The sequence below is a fragment of the Globicephala melas genome, chromosome 1 (assembly GCF_963455315.2).
Source record: "Globicephala melas chromosome 1, mGloMel1.2, whole genome shotgun sequence".
Taxonomy (NCBI): Eukaryota; Metazoa; Chordata; class Mammalia; order Artiodactyla; family Delphinidae; genus Globicephala; species Globicephala melas.
Genome location: NC_083314.1, coordinates 114,917,974 through 114,933,210, shown reverse-complemented (window position 1 = coordinate 114,933,210; position 15,237 = coordinate 114,917,974).

Sequence of the window (15,237 nt, the reverse complement as noted above, 5' to 3'; positions counted from 1 at the left end):
TGCTCAATCTCCCTAAACCTCCTTAGGACAATGGGCATAATGATACCACTCTCATCATGTTGTTTGTGAGGGGGGCATGAAATAATGTAGGCCAAGTTCTTAGTCCAGCGCAGAGATTCTTAGCACATTTTGGGTACTCCATACATGATATCTATATTTTGGCCCAATCCCCTTGTCTTAAGCATGAGGAATCTGAGAAGCAGAAAGTCACAGAAACTTGCCCAAGCTCATACAACTCATTAATGGCACAGCTGGATCCAGATTTCCATGCCAGGCTTTTCACTGGTCCTTAGGGTGCCAAGAAAGTCCTATACAGGCTAAGATTTCCATCAACAAGATAGCCCCAAGGGTCACTTTTTGTGCTGTGCTTTTGTGCACTCCATCCAATGGTGCACAGAAAGGCAAGGAGATGGACCACGTGCCATTTGTCCTCTGGGCTCTCTTAAGGAAACAACACAGCTTAAAAGGATTTGCTCAGTATTTCTAGTCCCTTGTCTGCCACTGGACAGGCTTATGACATATCTTAAATTCTCTGAATTTCAACTTCCTGGACTGTGAAATGAAGATGACAATGCATGTCTGCTCTCACCACCCTCCAAAGATTTACTGAAGGTTGTGGTGAGCTGATAATGTCTCCAAAGATAACAGGTCCTGATTCCTAGAACCTATAAATATTACTTATTTGGAGAAATGTTTTTTGCAGATGGGATTAAGTTAAGGATCTTGGGATAGGGAGATTCTCCTGGATTATCCAGGTGGGCCCCCAATGCAGTCACATAGATCTTTATAAGAGTAAGACAGAGGGAGATTAGACGCACATACAAAACAGTGGATGATATGACGACAGAGAAATTTGAAGATGTTGGTCTTACAGATTAGAGTGACGTGGCCACAAGCCAAGGAATGCTAGTAATCATCAGAAGCTGGAAGAAGCAAGGAACAGATTCTCCCCTACACCCTTTAGAAGGAGTGTAACCCTGCTAGCACCTTGATTTCAGCTCAGTGATACTAATGTCAGACTTTTGTCCTCCAGAACTATGAGAGAACACATTTCTATTTTTTTAAGCCAGAAAGTTTATGGTAATTTCTTCTGGCACCACAGGGAACTAATGCAAATATCAAGTGCCAAAGTACAGTATCTGAGAGTTCTTTGTAAATTATAAACAGATGGGAGAAGAAGGAGACACCTGGGGCGAATAGATATGATTCTGACACGTGTATGTACTATTAGATACCACATTTGGCCTCTGCATTGACAAATTCAGAATCACATCTGAGGCCTGCTGGACACTAAATGGCAGTATACTGGATACTAAACACTAAGTATGGTTCAGTTACACAGCAGGTTTAGCAGCATTGAAGGGATGTTCCTCACATCCCTAGCTCTTTGGCACTACAAGTGTGGGGAACTCTGTTAGGTCTCCCATGGTGACTCAATAGTCCTTCCATTGGCCAGATCAGACCTGTGATCCCACCCAACCACAAGGTGGACAGAAAGTTCAGCCTGGTCTATGTCAAAAATAGGAAGAACAAGGAAAGGGGGGCAGCACAAATGACTACCAAGGTGAAGTCAAGTGCACTTAGGGAATATGCAATCAACAAAAGTAGGAAAATTATAGGGGGTATTTTTGAGGTAGACAGGCTTTGAGAGTGTGGCTCTGGTGAGTTAGAAAGGCAGAGTAAGATGGCAGAATAAGTTCTCACTCAGAGAGGGTGACATTTATTTGCAAGGTGACAATGTGTTCTGGTTTGCAAGGGCAGTCCTGGTATTCACTTGTACTCTTAGCATAATTATTAATAGCACTTCTTTACACTCTCCAAAGTTTGGATGAAAAATATTATGGTCACCCCTTCATATCTAATATGCAAATAACTGAAGCTCTTATCTTTTTGAATGGCCCTAATGCATGAATGTATGTAAGAATCATCCAGGGATCTTGCTCAAAGGACAGATCCCTGGGTCACATCTCCAAGAGATTTTGCTTCAGTAGCTGGAATGGGGCACCTAGAATTGGCACACAAAGTTATTCTGGATACAGTTGGTACACAGATCACACTTTAAAGAACTCTTCAAAATCTCCCTTCACATTCAGGCAAAGCTAATCAGATTTTTGCTCATGGGCACTTCTATAAATGGGACATTTTGCAGGAAGGTAGATCATAACTTTTATGATGGTAAACACACCAACACATGATCCTTGATTGTCCCATTCTCATTGTATTAATTATTTGAAATAGTAGAGTTTGGTTACATTCTCAGGTTCATGACCTGCAACTTTTGAGTGTTTACTTTTCCTGTTAAATTTACTTAGGCACTCATGTCAAGTAATTCCTCAGACTAATTAGTAAGTAACTAATTACTTACTAAGCAATTCCTCAGGTTTAAGTCTCAGACTAACTGCAAAGACCAGGATGAGGAGGTTTGGGAGATAGAGGGTAAGGGATTTCTGGAAATAGTCTAGAGACATTAGAATCTTTGCAAACTCAAATTTTAAAGAAACTTCACTTCTTATAATAAGATTTGTTTGGGCCGGCACCTCTCTTTGAAAAGGCAAAGGAATCTTTGTGTTTGAGGCCTCATTCATACCTTTATGTGAATTTACCAGCTATTTTGTCATACTTAAAGAATGGCATCTTGGATTAGAGAAGGCGGGAGGAGTAGAAATTCCAGCAGCCTAAAGAGCAGTCCTTGAAAGGGATCAAGACTTCAATGTCTAAGGCTCTGAAGGAAAGAGGGAGAGGGCAAGAAAAGGGCACCTATATCAATGAATAGAGAATCAAGAATGAACATTCCTACTTCACAATTGTGCCTAGGATCCTAGAGACTGCCTGGGAGCCACTGACTATCGCTGCCTTTAGGGATCCTCTCTGAATTGACATCAGTGGCAAAAAAGTTCATCCTTCCTTGTGCAAGGCCTGGAGGCAGACAGATGAATAAAAAGCAGTCACTGCATACACAGATGTTTACAGCAGCATTATTTATAATAGTCAAAGGCTGGAAACAACCCAAATGTCTATCAACAGACAAAGGGATAAACAAAATGTATCCATACGACAGAATATTATTCAGTCATAAAAAAGGAATGAAGTACTGATACATGCTACAACATGGATGAACCTTGAAAGCATCATGCTAAGTGAAAGAAGCCCATCACAAAAGACTATATAGCATATCATTTCAGTCGTATGAATTCCGGAATAGGGAAATCCATAGAGACAGAAAATAGATTAGTGGTTTCTTAGAGCTGGAGGGGAGTGGGGTTAAGCTGTGGTAGCTAAAGAATAAAGGATTTCTTCTGGAGGTAATGAAAATGCTTTAAAATTGACTATAGTAATTATTATCCATCTCTGTAAGTATAGTAAAACCCATTGAATTGTATACTTTAAATGTGTGAATCATATAGTATGTTAACTAAACCTTAACAAAGCTATTTTAAAAAATGAAACCTATATTTACTGTCATCAGGAAGCTCCCACAGCCTCCTCTATGCTAGAGAGCGAGTCACAATCGCCTGAATGCAGCTCCAGGTCTTTTCCAACCAAGCCCTGATTGATCTTCCCTAGAAAAGAAGAAAATGGTGGGGAGCTGGGGTTGGGAGGGTGTTTGTGAAGGAGATGCCTTTGCCCATCACTGCCATCCCCAGCTTGTCTATTTTTCTAATTCTTAGCCACATAGATTATCACAGGGACCATCCAAATGTATTCTCCATGAATGCTGAGGGCCCACATATGTATCTGTTGTCAGTAAAGGAGTACCATAAGAAGAAAGTCAGCTTTTTATGATTATTGAATGCCACTGCACCCACATAGACACTTGGGTGAGCTTGTCTATCTCAGTTACTTCACAGGCACAGTACAGCTCACTCTTTGTAAAACACTAGAAAATGAAGATTGATGTCCTAGTATGTCTAACCCAACACAACCAGAAATGAACTCATCATCTCTTGCAGACCAGTTCCTCATCCTGTAACCATTACCTGCCACTGGCTCAGTCAGTTACCCAAGTCAGAAACTAGGTGTCATCCTGGATTCTATCCTCCCTCTCATCACTCTCATCCGAACAATCATAGTGTCCTGTCAATTATCAAACCCGTCCATCTCTGTCCATTATCTTTGCAGTTGCCTGTCCTCCAGGTGAGGCCACCATCTCTCTCACCTGGGTTTCTGAGAAGCCTCCCAACTGGTCTTGTTTCCTCCCATTCATTCTCCCACAGTAGCCGATGGCCCTTCTAAAACACAAGCCGAACCATCTCCCTTTCTCCCTCACTTGCCTTCCATTGTTCTCAGAGTCAAGTCCAGTCATCTGAACGCGGCTTCCACAGCACTTCCTGATTTCTCTAGCCTCAGCCTTCACTTACCATTCTAAGGTTAGCTCTCTACATTTCTCATCATCCTCACTCCCACTTTTCTGTCTGTCCTTGAGTTTGCCAAATACCCCATGCCCTTTCTAGCCTCTAGGCCTTCCCAGATACCATTCACTTCCTCTGGAACACTCATGCCTCCCCCTATCCTACCCCTCCTAATATCCACCCTCTAGTCCGACTAACTCCAAGTTACCCTTCTCTCAGATTAACGTCACTTTCTCTTAAAAGTCTTCTCAGGACCCCCTCCTCACCCCTGCCCCAGGCTATATTTGATGGCTTTGTTTATGCTTAGGAAAGTACCCAAACACTTATTACACAGTATTACAATTGATTGTTCATTTGTCTGTCTTCACCTTTGATATGTAATCCAAGACAAGGAAGCAAATTGTCTTATTCTTCATTGTTTCCCCACAACCTAGCAAGAACCTAGCATATCGTAGGCACTCCATAAACACGTGGTGTTATCAAGAATCTTGATTAAGGTAGGCTGGTGCCTGTCCATACAAACTATGAAATGCAGAGGGTCTATTACCATTGACTGTGTTCACAATCACCACTAATACAATGACTTGATAACAGAGACAAAATATTTCATATAGAGAGAACTGTCTATTTTAATTTATTTTTTATTGAGGTATAATTGACATACAACATTATATTAGTTTCAGGTATAAAACATAACAATTCAATATTTGTATATATTGCAAAATGACCACCACAATAAGTCTAGTTAACATCTGTCACCCTACATAGTTACAGAATTTTTTTTTATTTGTGATAGGAAGTTTTAAGATATTCTCTCTTAACAACTTTCAAATATACAATACAGTATTATTCATTATAGTCACCATGCTGTAATTATATCTCCATGACTTATTTATTTTATAACTGGATGTTCATACATTTTGATCACCTTCACCCCATTTTGTCCGCACCCCTACACCCCACCTCAGGCAACCACCAATCTGTTCTCTGTGTCTATGAACTTTGTTTGTTTCAGAGTCCACATTTAAGTGAGATCATATGGTGTTTTTCTTTCTCTGTCTGACTTATTTCACTTAGCAGAATACCCTCGAGGTCCATCCATGTTGCTGCAAATGACAAGATTTCATTCTTTTTTATTCCTTTAATTTTTAATTATATGTATGTGATTATAAGCCTCTCAGAAAAGTGCATATTCTGAATGTACTCAATTTAATCTCAATTTTACAACAAAAGCGTCCAGGGTTGTTAAATAGTCCCATAGAGATTTTACCTTGATAATATCATCAAGACTGTGTAGCAAACTTCAAGGAAGAAAAAAATCCTCTCATTGATTTGTTTTATGTGTATATTTTAAAATGCAGTACTGACTGACACCAAGGGGCAGTGCATTAACATTTTTTAGTGAACAATAAGGGATCTTTCACAGACACAGTGCTGAATTACTTATTACTGTATTGAGTTTCCAAGCACATTGCTCCTTGGTGATCTCTGGCTCTTAATGTATTGACTTTCTGCTTGAGGCAGAGCTTTTAGAACTCCACTTCACCTAGCACCATACCAGGTTACTCTATTTTATACAACTCTATGTTCTATAATACTTCCAATGAGGGGACAACTTGGCCAGTGTACACCTTCTTGACAGACACTATCTCCTAGACAGTGTGTTCTTTGAAAAGAAAAATAGCATATGGTGACATCCAGTCAGTATAAAATCTATACCAAATGACCGACACAGCACATTTTCTGAAAACTGAGCTACGTTGTTTATTGCTCCCTTTTTGGACATGGCCTACAGGCAGGTGACATAGGGGAAAAAGCTGGCCTCTGAGTTGCACAGATGTGTGGGTTCAGATTCTGGCTCTGTTCCTTGTTAGCTCTTTGAACTTGTACAGATTATGCTCTGAGTCTCAGTTTCCTTGTTTCCAAAATAACTATAATGATATTTACCAAATATGGTTCTCCACTAATTTTAAAACTTAGCCTAGGTGAAAATATCTAACAAGAGTGGGAGTCTAGTGATATTTATAAAATGTTATCCAGGTGCATCCCCCATCCCCCCGACCACTCAAACATGGGGAAATTAAAAGGATGGGCAACACGCATGGAACTTAAATGTACTGTATGGCTTTTCTGCCTTTCACTCTCTTTCCTCACCTCCCAACTATGCACTATTAGAGTGAACAAGTCAAGTTTCCTAACACCACAATGTGACCATCAGTGCCTTATGTGGTAATAAACAGTGACCTAAAGTGCTGTCACACGTCTGATAAATTGTGGGTGGGAAGAGGAGTATTTAGATAAGGTTGGGCTCAATTTTAGCAAAAGGTGACACACACATCTCATAAACAGCCGCCATCCATATTCAAAGGAAAATGTACAAGATGAGGAAAATGAAACTTGGGAAGTCACTCTAAATTATTAAATGTCTATGAGGTACAATTATGGAAATCACACGGAAAGGCAAAAAGTGAATGATATATATCATACATTATAATACTTAAAAGTATGCATTTCAGCCCTCAAATTTTTTAAAGCCAAAATAAAATGTACCTTCATATTAGAGTTATCCAGACATAAACTCTTTGTATAGACATAGACACAGGAAAAGCAGTAAAGATAGTTTTATATTCATTTTTCTAATTTAATACCTTGGATTCAAGTTACCCATTAGACATTTTGAATTGTTAATTTTTTAAATTGTGGCTGCTTTTCTCGGCAATTTGCCTTAGTATGATTGTTCGGGTTTTACTCCTGGCAGTGGACATCTTATTTCCTTTTTTTTTTTCTTTGCTTTATTTGTGGAGTGAAATGCTCATCTATTAGAATTTCCCTTCAAGTCCTGGTAAGTCAAACCATTGTTTTAAGAAACTATCAATGCTGTTGAATTTCCCTCTCAGTGTGGCAATTTTGAATATGCTTCCATCTTTTACAAATACTTAACCATTTATTTTATGTTAAAATGTCTGGTTTTGTCAAAAAGCCATTGGAATCAACCAAAAGTCTCCCACTGACCAAAGAACAAATGATAGAAAATACGCATTTTGCATTTTGCAACCTCTAATAAAAAATTTTTAAAAAAAATAGATCTAAGCAATGGTCCTCCATAACTAAATGGGGAATTCAACAATAATGGACCAGTCTAACAACACCTAAACCCACTGATCAATCTTTTTTTTTATTTTATTTTAATATCTTTATTGCTTTACAATGGTGTGTTAGTTTCTGCTTTATAACAAAGTGAAACAGCTATACATATACATATATCCCCATATATCCTCCCTCTTGCATCTCCCTCCAACCTTCCCTATCCCACCCCTCTAGGTGGTCACAAAGCACTGAGCTGATCTCCCTGTGCTATATGGCTGCTTCCCACTAGCTACCTATTTTACATTTGGTAGTATATATAAATCCAAGCCATTCTCACTTCGTCCCAGCTTACCATTCCCCTCCCCGTGTCCTCAAGTCCATTCTCTACATCTGTGTCCTTATTCCTGTCCTGCCCCTAGTTTCTTCATAACCTTTTTTGTTTTTCTTTACATTGCATATATATGTGTTAACATATGGTATTTGTTTTTCTCTTTCTGACTTACTTCACTCTTTATGACAGATTCTAGGTCCATCCACCTCCCTACAAATAACTCAGTTTCACTTCTTTTTATGGCTGAGTAATATTCCATTGTATATATGTGCCACATCTTCTTTTTCCATTCATCTGATGATGGACACTTAGGGTGCTTCCATGTCCTGGCTATTGTAAATAGAGCTGCAATGAACACTGTGGTACATGACTCTTTTTGAATTATGGTTTTCTCAGGGTATATGCCCAGTAGTGGGATTGCTAGGTTGTACGGTAGTTCTATTTTTAGTTTTTAAGGAAGCTCCATACTGTTCTCCATAGTGACTGTATCAGTTTACATTCCCACCAACAGTGCAAGAGGATTCCCTTTTCTCCACACCCTCTCCAGAATTTATTGTTTGTAGATCTTTTGATGATGGCCATTCTGGCTGGTGTGAGGTGATATCTCATTGTAGTTTTGACTTTTTAGCATTTCTCTAATGATTAGTGATGTTGAGCATTCTTTCATGTATTTGTGGGAAATCTTTATATCTTCTTGGAGAAATGTCTATTTAGGACTTCTGCCCATTTTTGGATTGGGTTGTTTTGTGTTTTTTTTTTTTTTTTTTTTTTTTGATATTGAGCTGCATTAGCTGCTTGTAAACTTTGGAGATTAATCCTTTATCAGTTGTTTCATTTCCAAATATTTTCTCCCATTCTGAGGGTTGTCTTTTCATCTTGTTTATGGTTTCCTGTGCTATGCAAAAGCTTTTAAGTTTCATTAGGTCTCATTTGTCCATTTTTGTTTTTATTTCCATTTCTCTAGGAGGTTGGGTTATAAAGGATCTTGCTGTGATTTATGTCATAGAGTGTTCTGCCTGTGTTTTCCTCTAAGAGTTTGATAGTGTCTGGCCTTACATTTAGGTCTTTAATCCATTTTGAGTTTATTTTTGTGAATGGTGTTAGGGAGTGTTCTAATTTCATCCTTTTACATGTAGCTGTCCAGTATTCCAATCACCACTTATTGAAGAGGCTGTCTTTTCTCCATTCTATATTCTTGCCTCCTTTATCAAAGATAAGGTAACCATATGTGCGTGGGTTTATCTCTGGGTTTTCCATCTTGTTCCACTGATCTATATTTCTGTTTTTTGCCAGCACCATACTGTCTTGATTACTGTAGCTTTGTAGTATAATCTGATATCAGGGAGCCTGATTCCTCCAGCTCCGTTTTGCATTCTCAAGATTGTTTTGGCTCTTCGGGGTCTTTTGTGTCTCCATACAAATGGTGAAATTTTTTGTTCTAGTTCTGTGAAAAATGCCAGTGGTAGTTTGATAGGAATTGTACTGAATCTGTAGATTGCTTTGGGTACTATAGTCATTTTCCCAATGTTGATTCTTCCAATCCAAGAACATGGTATATATCTCTCCATCTGTTTTTATCACCTTTAATTACTTTCAACAGTGTCTTATATTTTTCTGCATACAGGTCTTTTGTTTCCTCAGGTAGGTTTATTCCTAGGTATTTTATTCTTTTTGTTGCAATGGTAAATGGGAGTGTTTCCTTAATTTCTCTTGCAGATATTTCATCATTAGTGTATAGGAATGCAAGAGATTTCTGTACATTAATTTTGTATCCTGCTACTTTACCAAATTCATTGATTAGCTCTAGTAATTTTCTGGTAGTGTCTTTAGGATTCTCTATTTATAGAATCATGTCATCTGCAAACAATGACAACTTTACTTCTTATTTTCCAATTTGGATTTCTTTTATTTCTTTTTCTTCACTGATTGCTGTGGCTAAAACTTCCAAAACTATGTTGAATAATAGTAGTGAGAGTGAGCAACCTTGTCTTGTTCCTGATCTTAGTGGAAATGGTTTCAGTTTCTCACCATTGAGAATGATGTTGGCTGTGGGTTTGTCATATATGGCCTTTATTATGTTGAGGTAAGTTCCCTCTATGCCTACTTTCTGGAGGTTTTTTATCATAAATGGGTGCTGAATTTTGTTGAAAGCTTTTTTTGCATCTATTGAGATGATCATATGGATTTTCTCCTTCAATTTGTTAATATGGTGTATCACATTGATTGATTTGTGTATATTGAAGAAATCTTGCATTACTGTGATAAACCCCACTTGATCATGTTGTATGACCCTTTGAATGTGCTGTTGGATTCTGTTTGCTAGTATTTTGTTGAGTATTTTTGCATCTATGTTCATCAGTGATGTTGGCCTGTAGCTTTCCTTCTTTGTGACATCTTTGTCTGGTTTTGGTATCAGAGTGATGGTGGCCTCATTAGAATGAGTTTGGGAGTGTTCCTCCAGCTGTTATATTTTGGAAGAGTTTGAGAAAATAGGTGTTAGCTCTTCTCTAAATGTTTGATAGAATTCGCCTGTGAAGCCATCTGGTCCTGGGCTTTTGTTTGTTGGAAGATTTTTAATCATAGTCTCAATTTCAATGCTTGTGATTGGTCTGTTTATATTTTCTATTTCTTCTTGTGCTTTTCTAAGAATTTGCCCATTTCTTCCAGGTTGTCCATTTTATTGGCATATAGTTTCTTGTAGTAATCTCTCATGATACTTTGTATTTCTGCAATGTCTGTAGTTACTTCTCCTTTTTCATTTCTAATTCTACTGATTTGAGTCTTCTCCCTTTTTTTCTTGATGAATTTGGCTAATGCTTTATCAATTTTACCTTCTCAAAGAACTAGCTTTTAGTTTTATTGATCTTTGTTATTGTTTCCTTCATTTCTTTTTCAATTATTTCTAATCTGATCTTTATGATTTTTTTCCTTCTGCTAACTTTGGGGTTTTTGTTCTTCTTTCTCTAATTGCTTTAGGTGTAAGGTTAGGTTGTTTATTTGAGATGTTTCTTGTTTCTTGAGGTAGGATTGTATTGCTATAATCTTCCCTCTTAGAACTGCTTTTGCTGGATCCCATAGGTTTTGCTTCATCATTGTCCTTTGTTTCTAGGTATTTTTTGTTTTCCTCTTTGATTTCTTCCATAATTTCTTGGTTATTTAGTACTGTATTGTTTAGCCTCTATGTGTTTGTAGTTTTTACAGATATTTTCCGTGTAATTGATATCTAGTCTCATAGCGTGGTCAGAAAAGATACTTGATATGATTTCAATTTTCTTAAATTTACCAAGGCTTGATTTGTGACCCAAGATATGCTCTATCCTGAAGAATGTTCCCTGAGCACTTGAGAAGAAAGTGTATTCTGTTGTTTTTGGATGGAATGTCCTATAATTATCAAGTAAGTCCATCTTGTTTAATATGTCATTTAAAGCTTGTATTTCCTATTCATTTTCATTTTGGATGATCTGTCCATTGGTGAAAGTGGGGTGTTAAAGTCCCCTAGTATGATTGTGCTACTGTCAATTTCCCCTTTTATGGCTGTTAGCATTTGCCTTACGTATTGAGGTGCTCCTATGTTGGGTTCATAAATATTTACCATTGTTGTATCTTCTTCTTGGATTGATCCCTTGATCATTATGTAGTGTCCTTCTTTGTCTCTTCTAATAGTCTTTATTTTCAAGTCTATTTTGTCAGATGTGAGAATTGCTACCCCATCTTTGTTTTGATTTCCATTTTCATGGAATATCTTTTCCATCCCCTCACTTTCAGTCGGTATGTGTCCCTAGGTCTGAAGTGGGTCTCTTGTAGACAGCATATATATGGCTCTTGTTTTTATATCCATTCAGCCAGTCTATGTCTTTTGGTTGGAGCATTTAATCCATTTACATTTAAGGTAATTATCGATATGTATGTCCCTATTACCATTTTCTTAATCGTTTTGGGTTTGTTATTGTAGGTCTTTTCCTTCTTTTGTGTTTCCTGCCTAGAGATGTTCCTTTAGCATTTGTTGTAAAATTGGTTTGGCGGTGCTGAAATCTCTTAGATTTTGCTTGTCTATAAAGCTTTTAATTTCTCCATCAAATCTGAATGAGATCCTTGCTGGGTAGAGTAATCTTGGTTGAAGGTTTTCCCTTTCATCACTTTAAATATGTCCTGCCACTCCCTTCTGGCTTACAGAGTTTCTCCTAAAAGATCAGCTGTCAATGTTATGGGCATTCCCTTGTATGTTAATTGTTGTTTTCCCCTTGCTGCTTTTAATACTTTTTCTTTTTTCTTTTTTCTTTTTTTTTTTTGCGGTACGCAGGCCTCTCACTGTTGTGGCCTCTCCTGTTGCAGAGCACAGGCTCCAGATGCGCAGGCTCAGTGGCCATGGCTCACAGGCCCAGCCGCTCTGCGGCATGTGGAATCTTCCCATACTGGGGCACGAACCCATGTCCCCTGAATCGGCAGGCAGACCCTCAACCACTGCGCCACCAGGGAAGCCCCTGTATTTAATTTTTGATAGCTTGATTAATATGTCCCTTAGTGTATTTCTCCTTGGATTTATCCTGTGTGGGACTCTGTGCTTCCTGGACTTGATTAACTGTTTCCTTTCCTACATTTGGGAAATTTTAAACTATAATCTCTTCAAATATTTTCTCAGTCCCTTTATTTTTCTCTTTTTCTTCTGGCACCCCTATAGTTCGAATGTTGGTGTGTTTAACATTGTCCCAGAGGTCTCTGAGACTTTTCTCAATTCTTTTCATTCTTTTTTGTTTATTCTGCTCTGCTCTTTCTTTATTCTGTTTTATCTTCCGTGTCACTTATCTGTTCCTCTGCCTCAGTTATTCTGCTATTGATTCCTTCTAGAGAATTTTTAATTTCTTTTATTGTGTTGTTCATCATTGTTTGTTTGCTCTTTAGTTCTTCTAGGTCCTTGTTAAACATTTCTTGTATTTTCTCCAATCTTTTTCCAAGATTTTGGATCATCTTTACTATCAGTATTCTGAATTCTTTTTCAGGTAGACTGCCTATTTCCTCTTCATTTGTTTGGTCTACTGAGTTTTTACGTTGCTCCTTCATCTGCTGTGTGTTTCTCTGTCTTCTCATTTTGCTTAACTTACTGTGTTTGGATTCTCCTTTTTTCAGGCTGCAGGTTCGTAGTTCCCGTTGTTTTTGTTGTTTGCCCCCAGTGGCTAAGGTTGGTTTAGTGGGTTGTGTAGGTTTCCTGGTGGAGGGGACTAGTGCCTGTGTTCTGGTGGATGAGGCTGGAACTTGTCTTTCTGGTGGGCAGGACCACATACTGTGGTGTGTTTGGGGGTGTCTGTGACCTTATTATGATTGTAGGCAGCCTCTCTGCTAATGGGTGGTGTTGTGTTCCTGTGTTGCTTGTTGTTTGGCATGGGGTGTCCAGCACTGTAGCTTGCTGGTCGTTGAGTGGAGCTGGGTCTTAGTGTTGAGATGGAGATCTCTGGGAGAACTTTTGCCGTTTGATATTACGTGGAGCCAGGAGGTCTCTGATGGACCAATGTCCTGAACTCGGCTCTTCCACCTTAGAGGCACAGGCCTGACACCCGGCCGGAGCACCAAGACACTGTCAGCCACAGAGCTCAGAATAAAAGGGAGAAAAAAAGAAAGAAAGAAGGGAAAAAATAAAATAATGTTATTATAATAAAAAAAATTACTAAAAATAAAAACTTAAAAAGTAATTAAAAAAAGAAAAAAAAAAAACAAGAAACAAGAGAGCAACCAAACCAAAAAACAAATCCACAAATGATAACAAGTGCTAAAAACGATACTAAAAATTTTTTTTTTTAATTATAAAAACGGACAGACAGAACGCTAGGACAAATCGTAGAAGCAAAGCTATACAGACAAAATCACACAAAGAAGCACACACGTACACACTCACAGAAAGAGAAATCGTTTCTCCCAAAGTCCACCACCTAAATTTTGGGATGATTCGTTGTCTATTCAGGTATTCCATAGAAGCAGGTTCATCAAGTTGATTGTGGAGATTTAATCCGCTGCTCCTGAGGCTGCTGGGAGAGATTTCCCTTTCTCTTCTTTGTTCGCACGGCTCAGCTTTGGATTTAGCCCCGCCTCTGCGTGTAGTTTGCCTGAGGGCGTCTGTTCTTCGCTCAGACAGGACGGGGTTAAAGGAGCCGCTGATTCGGGGGCTCTGGCTCACTCAGGCCGGGGGGGAGGGAGGGGCACAGAGTGCGGGGCGAGCCTGCGGCGGCAGAGGCCGGCGTGACGTTGCACCAGCCTGAGGCGCGCCCTGCGTTCTCCCGGGGAAGTTGTCCCTGGATCCTGGGACCCTGGCAGTGACGGGCTGCACAGGCTCCCGGGAGGAGGTGTGGGTAGTGACCTGTGATCGCACACAGGCTTCTTGGTGGCGGCAGCAGCAGCCATAGCGTCCCATGCCCATCTCTGGTGTCCGCGCTGATAGCCGCGGCTCGCGCCCATCTCTGCAGCTCCTTTAAGCAGCGCTGTTAATCTCCTACCCTCGCGTACCAGGAAACAAGGAGGCAAGAAAAGGTCTCTTGCCTCTTTGGCAGCTCCAGACTTTTTCCCGGACTCCCTCCCAGCTAGCTGTGGCGCACTAGCCCCCTTCAGGCTGTGTTCTCGCAGCCAGTCCTCTCCCTGCGATCCGACCTCCGAAGCCCGAGCCTCAGATCCCAGTCCCGCCCGCCCCAGCGGGTGAGCGGACAAGCCTCTCGAGCTGGTGAGTGCTGGTCGGCACCGATCCTCTGTGCGGAAATCTCTCTGCTTTTCCCTCCCCACCCCTGTTGCTGTGCTCTCCTCCGCGGCTCCGAAGCTTTCTGCCTCCGCCACCCGCAGTCTCCGCCCGCAAAGGGGCTTCTAGTGTGTGGAAACATTTCCTTCTTCACAGCTCCCTCCCACTGGTGCAGCTCCCGTCCCTATTCTTTTGTCTTTGTTTTTTTTTTTTTTTTTTTCTTTTGCCCTACCCAGGTACGTGGGGAGTTTCTTGCCCTTTGGGAGGTCTGAGGTCTTCTGCCAGCGTTCAGTAGGTGTTCTGTAGGAGTTGTTCCACGTGTAGATGTATTTCTGAGGTATTTGTGAAGAAGGTTATCTCCGCGTCTTACTCTTCTGCCATCTTCCACTGATCAATCTTAACATCACCCAGAGAGGCAAGGGTACAGTATGTGTCTCGTGACATGATGCAGTAGAACATTCCCCTGTGAAGCGTTCCTGCCAAAAATGTCTAACCCAAATCTGAACAAGCCTCTAGATTTATAAGAATATAGGTTGGGGGTATGGCGTGGGCGGAAAGACAGAGAAACATGTTATATGACATTATAGGATTCAATCAGCACATCAAGAATATGCATAGCTCTGCAGGACAAATGACCCAGTTCTTTCAACATGTAAATTGAAAGGTTAAAAAAGTAAGGGGTTAGATTTAAAGGTACTTAAGAAATATCAACTATATGTACTGTCTGGACCTAGTTTGGATATTCTGATTCAAAC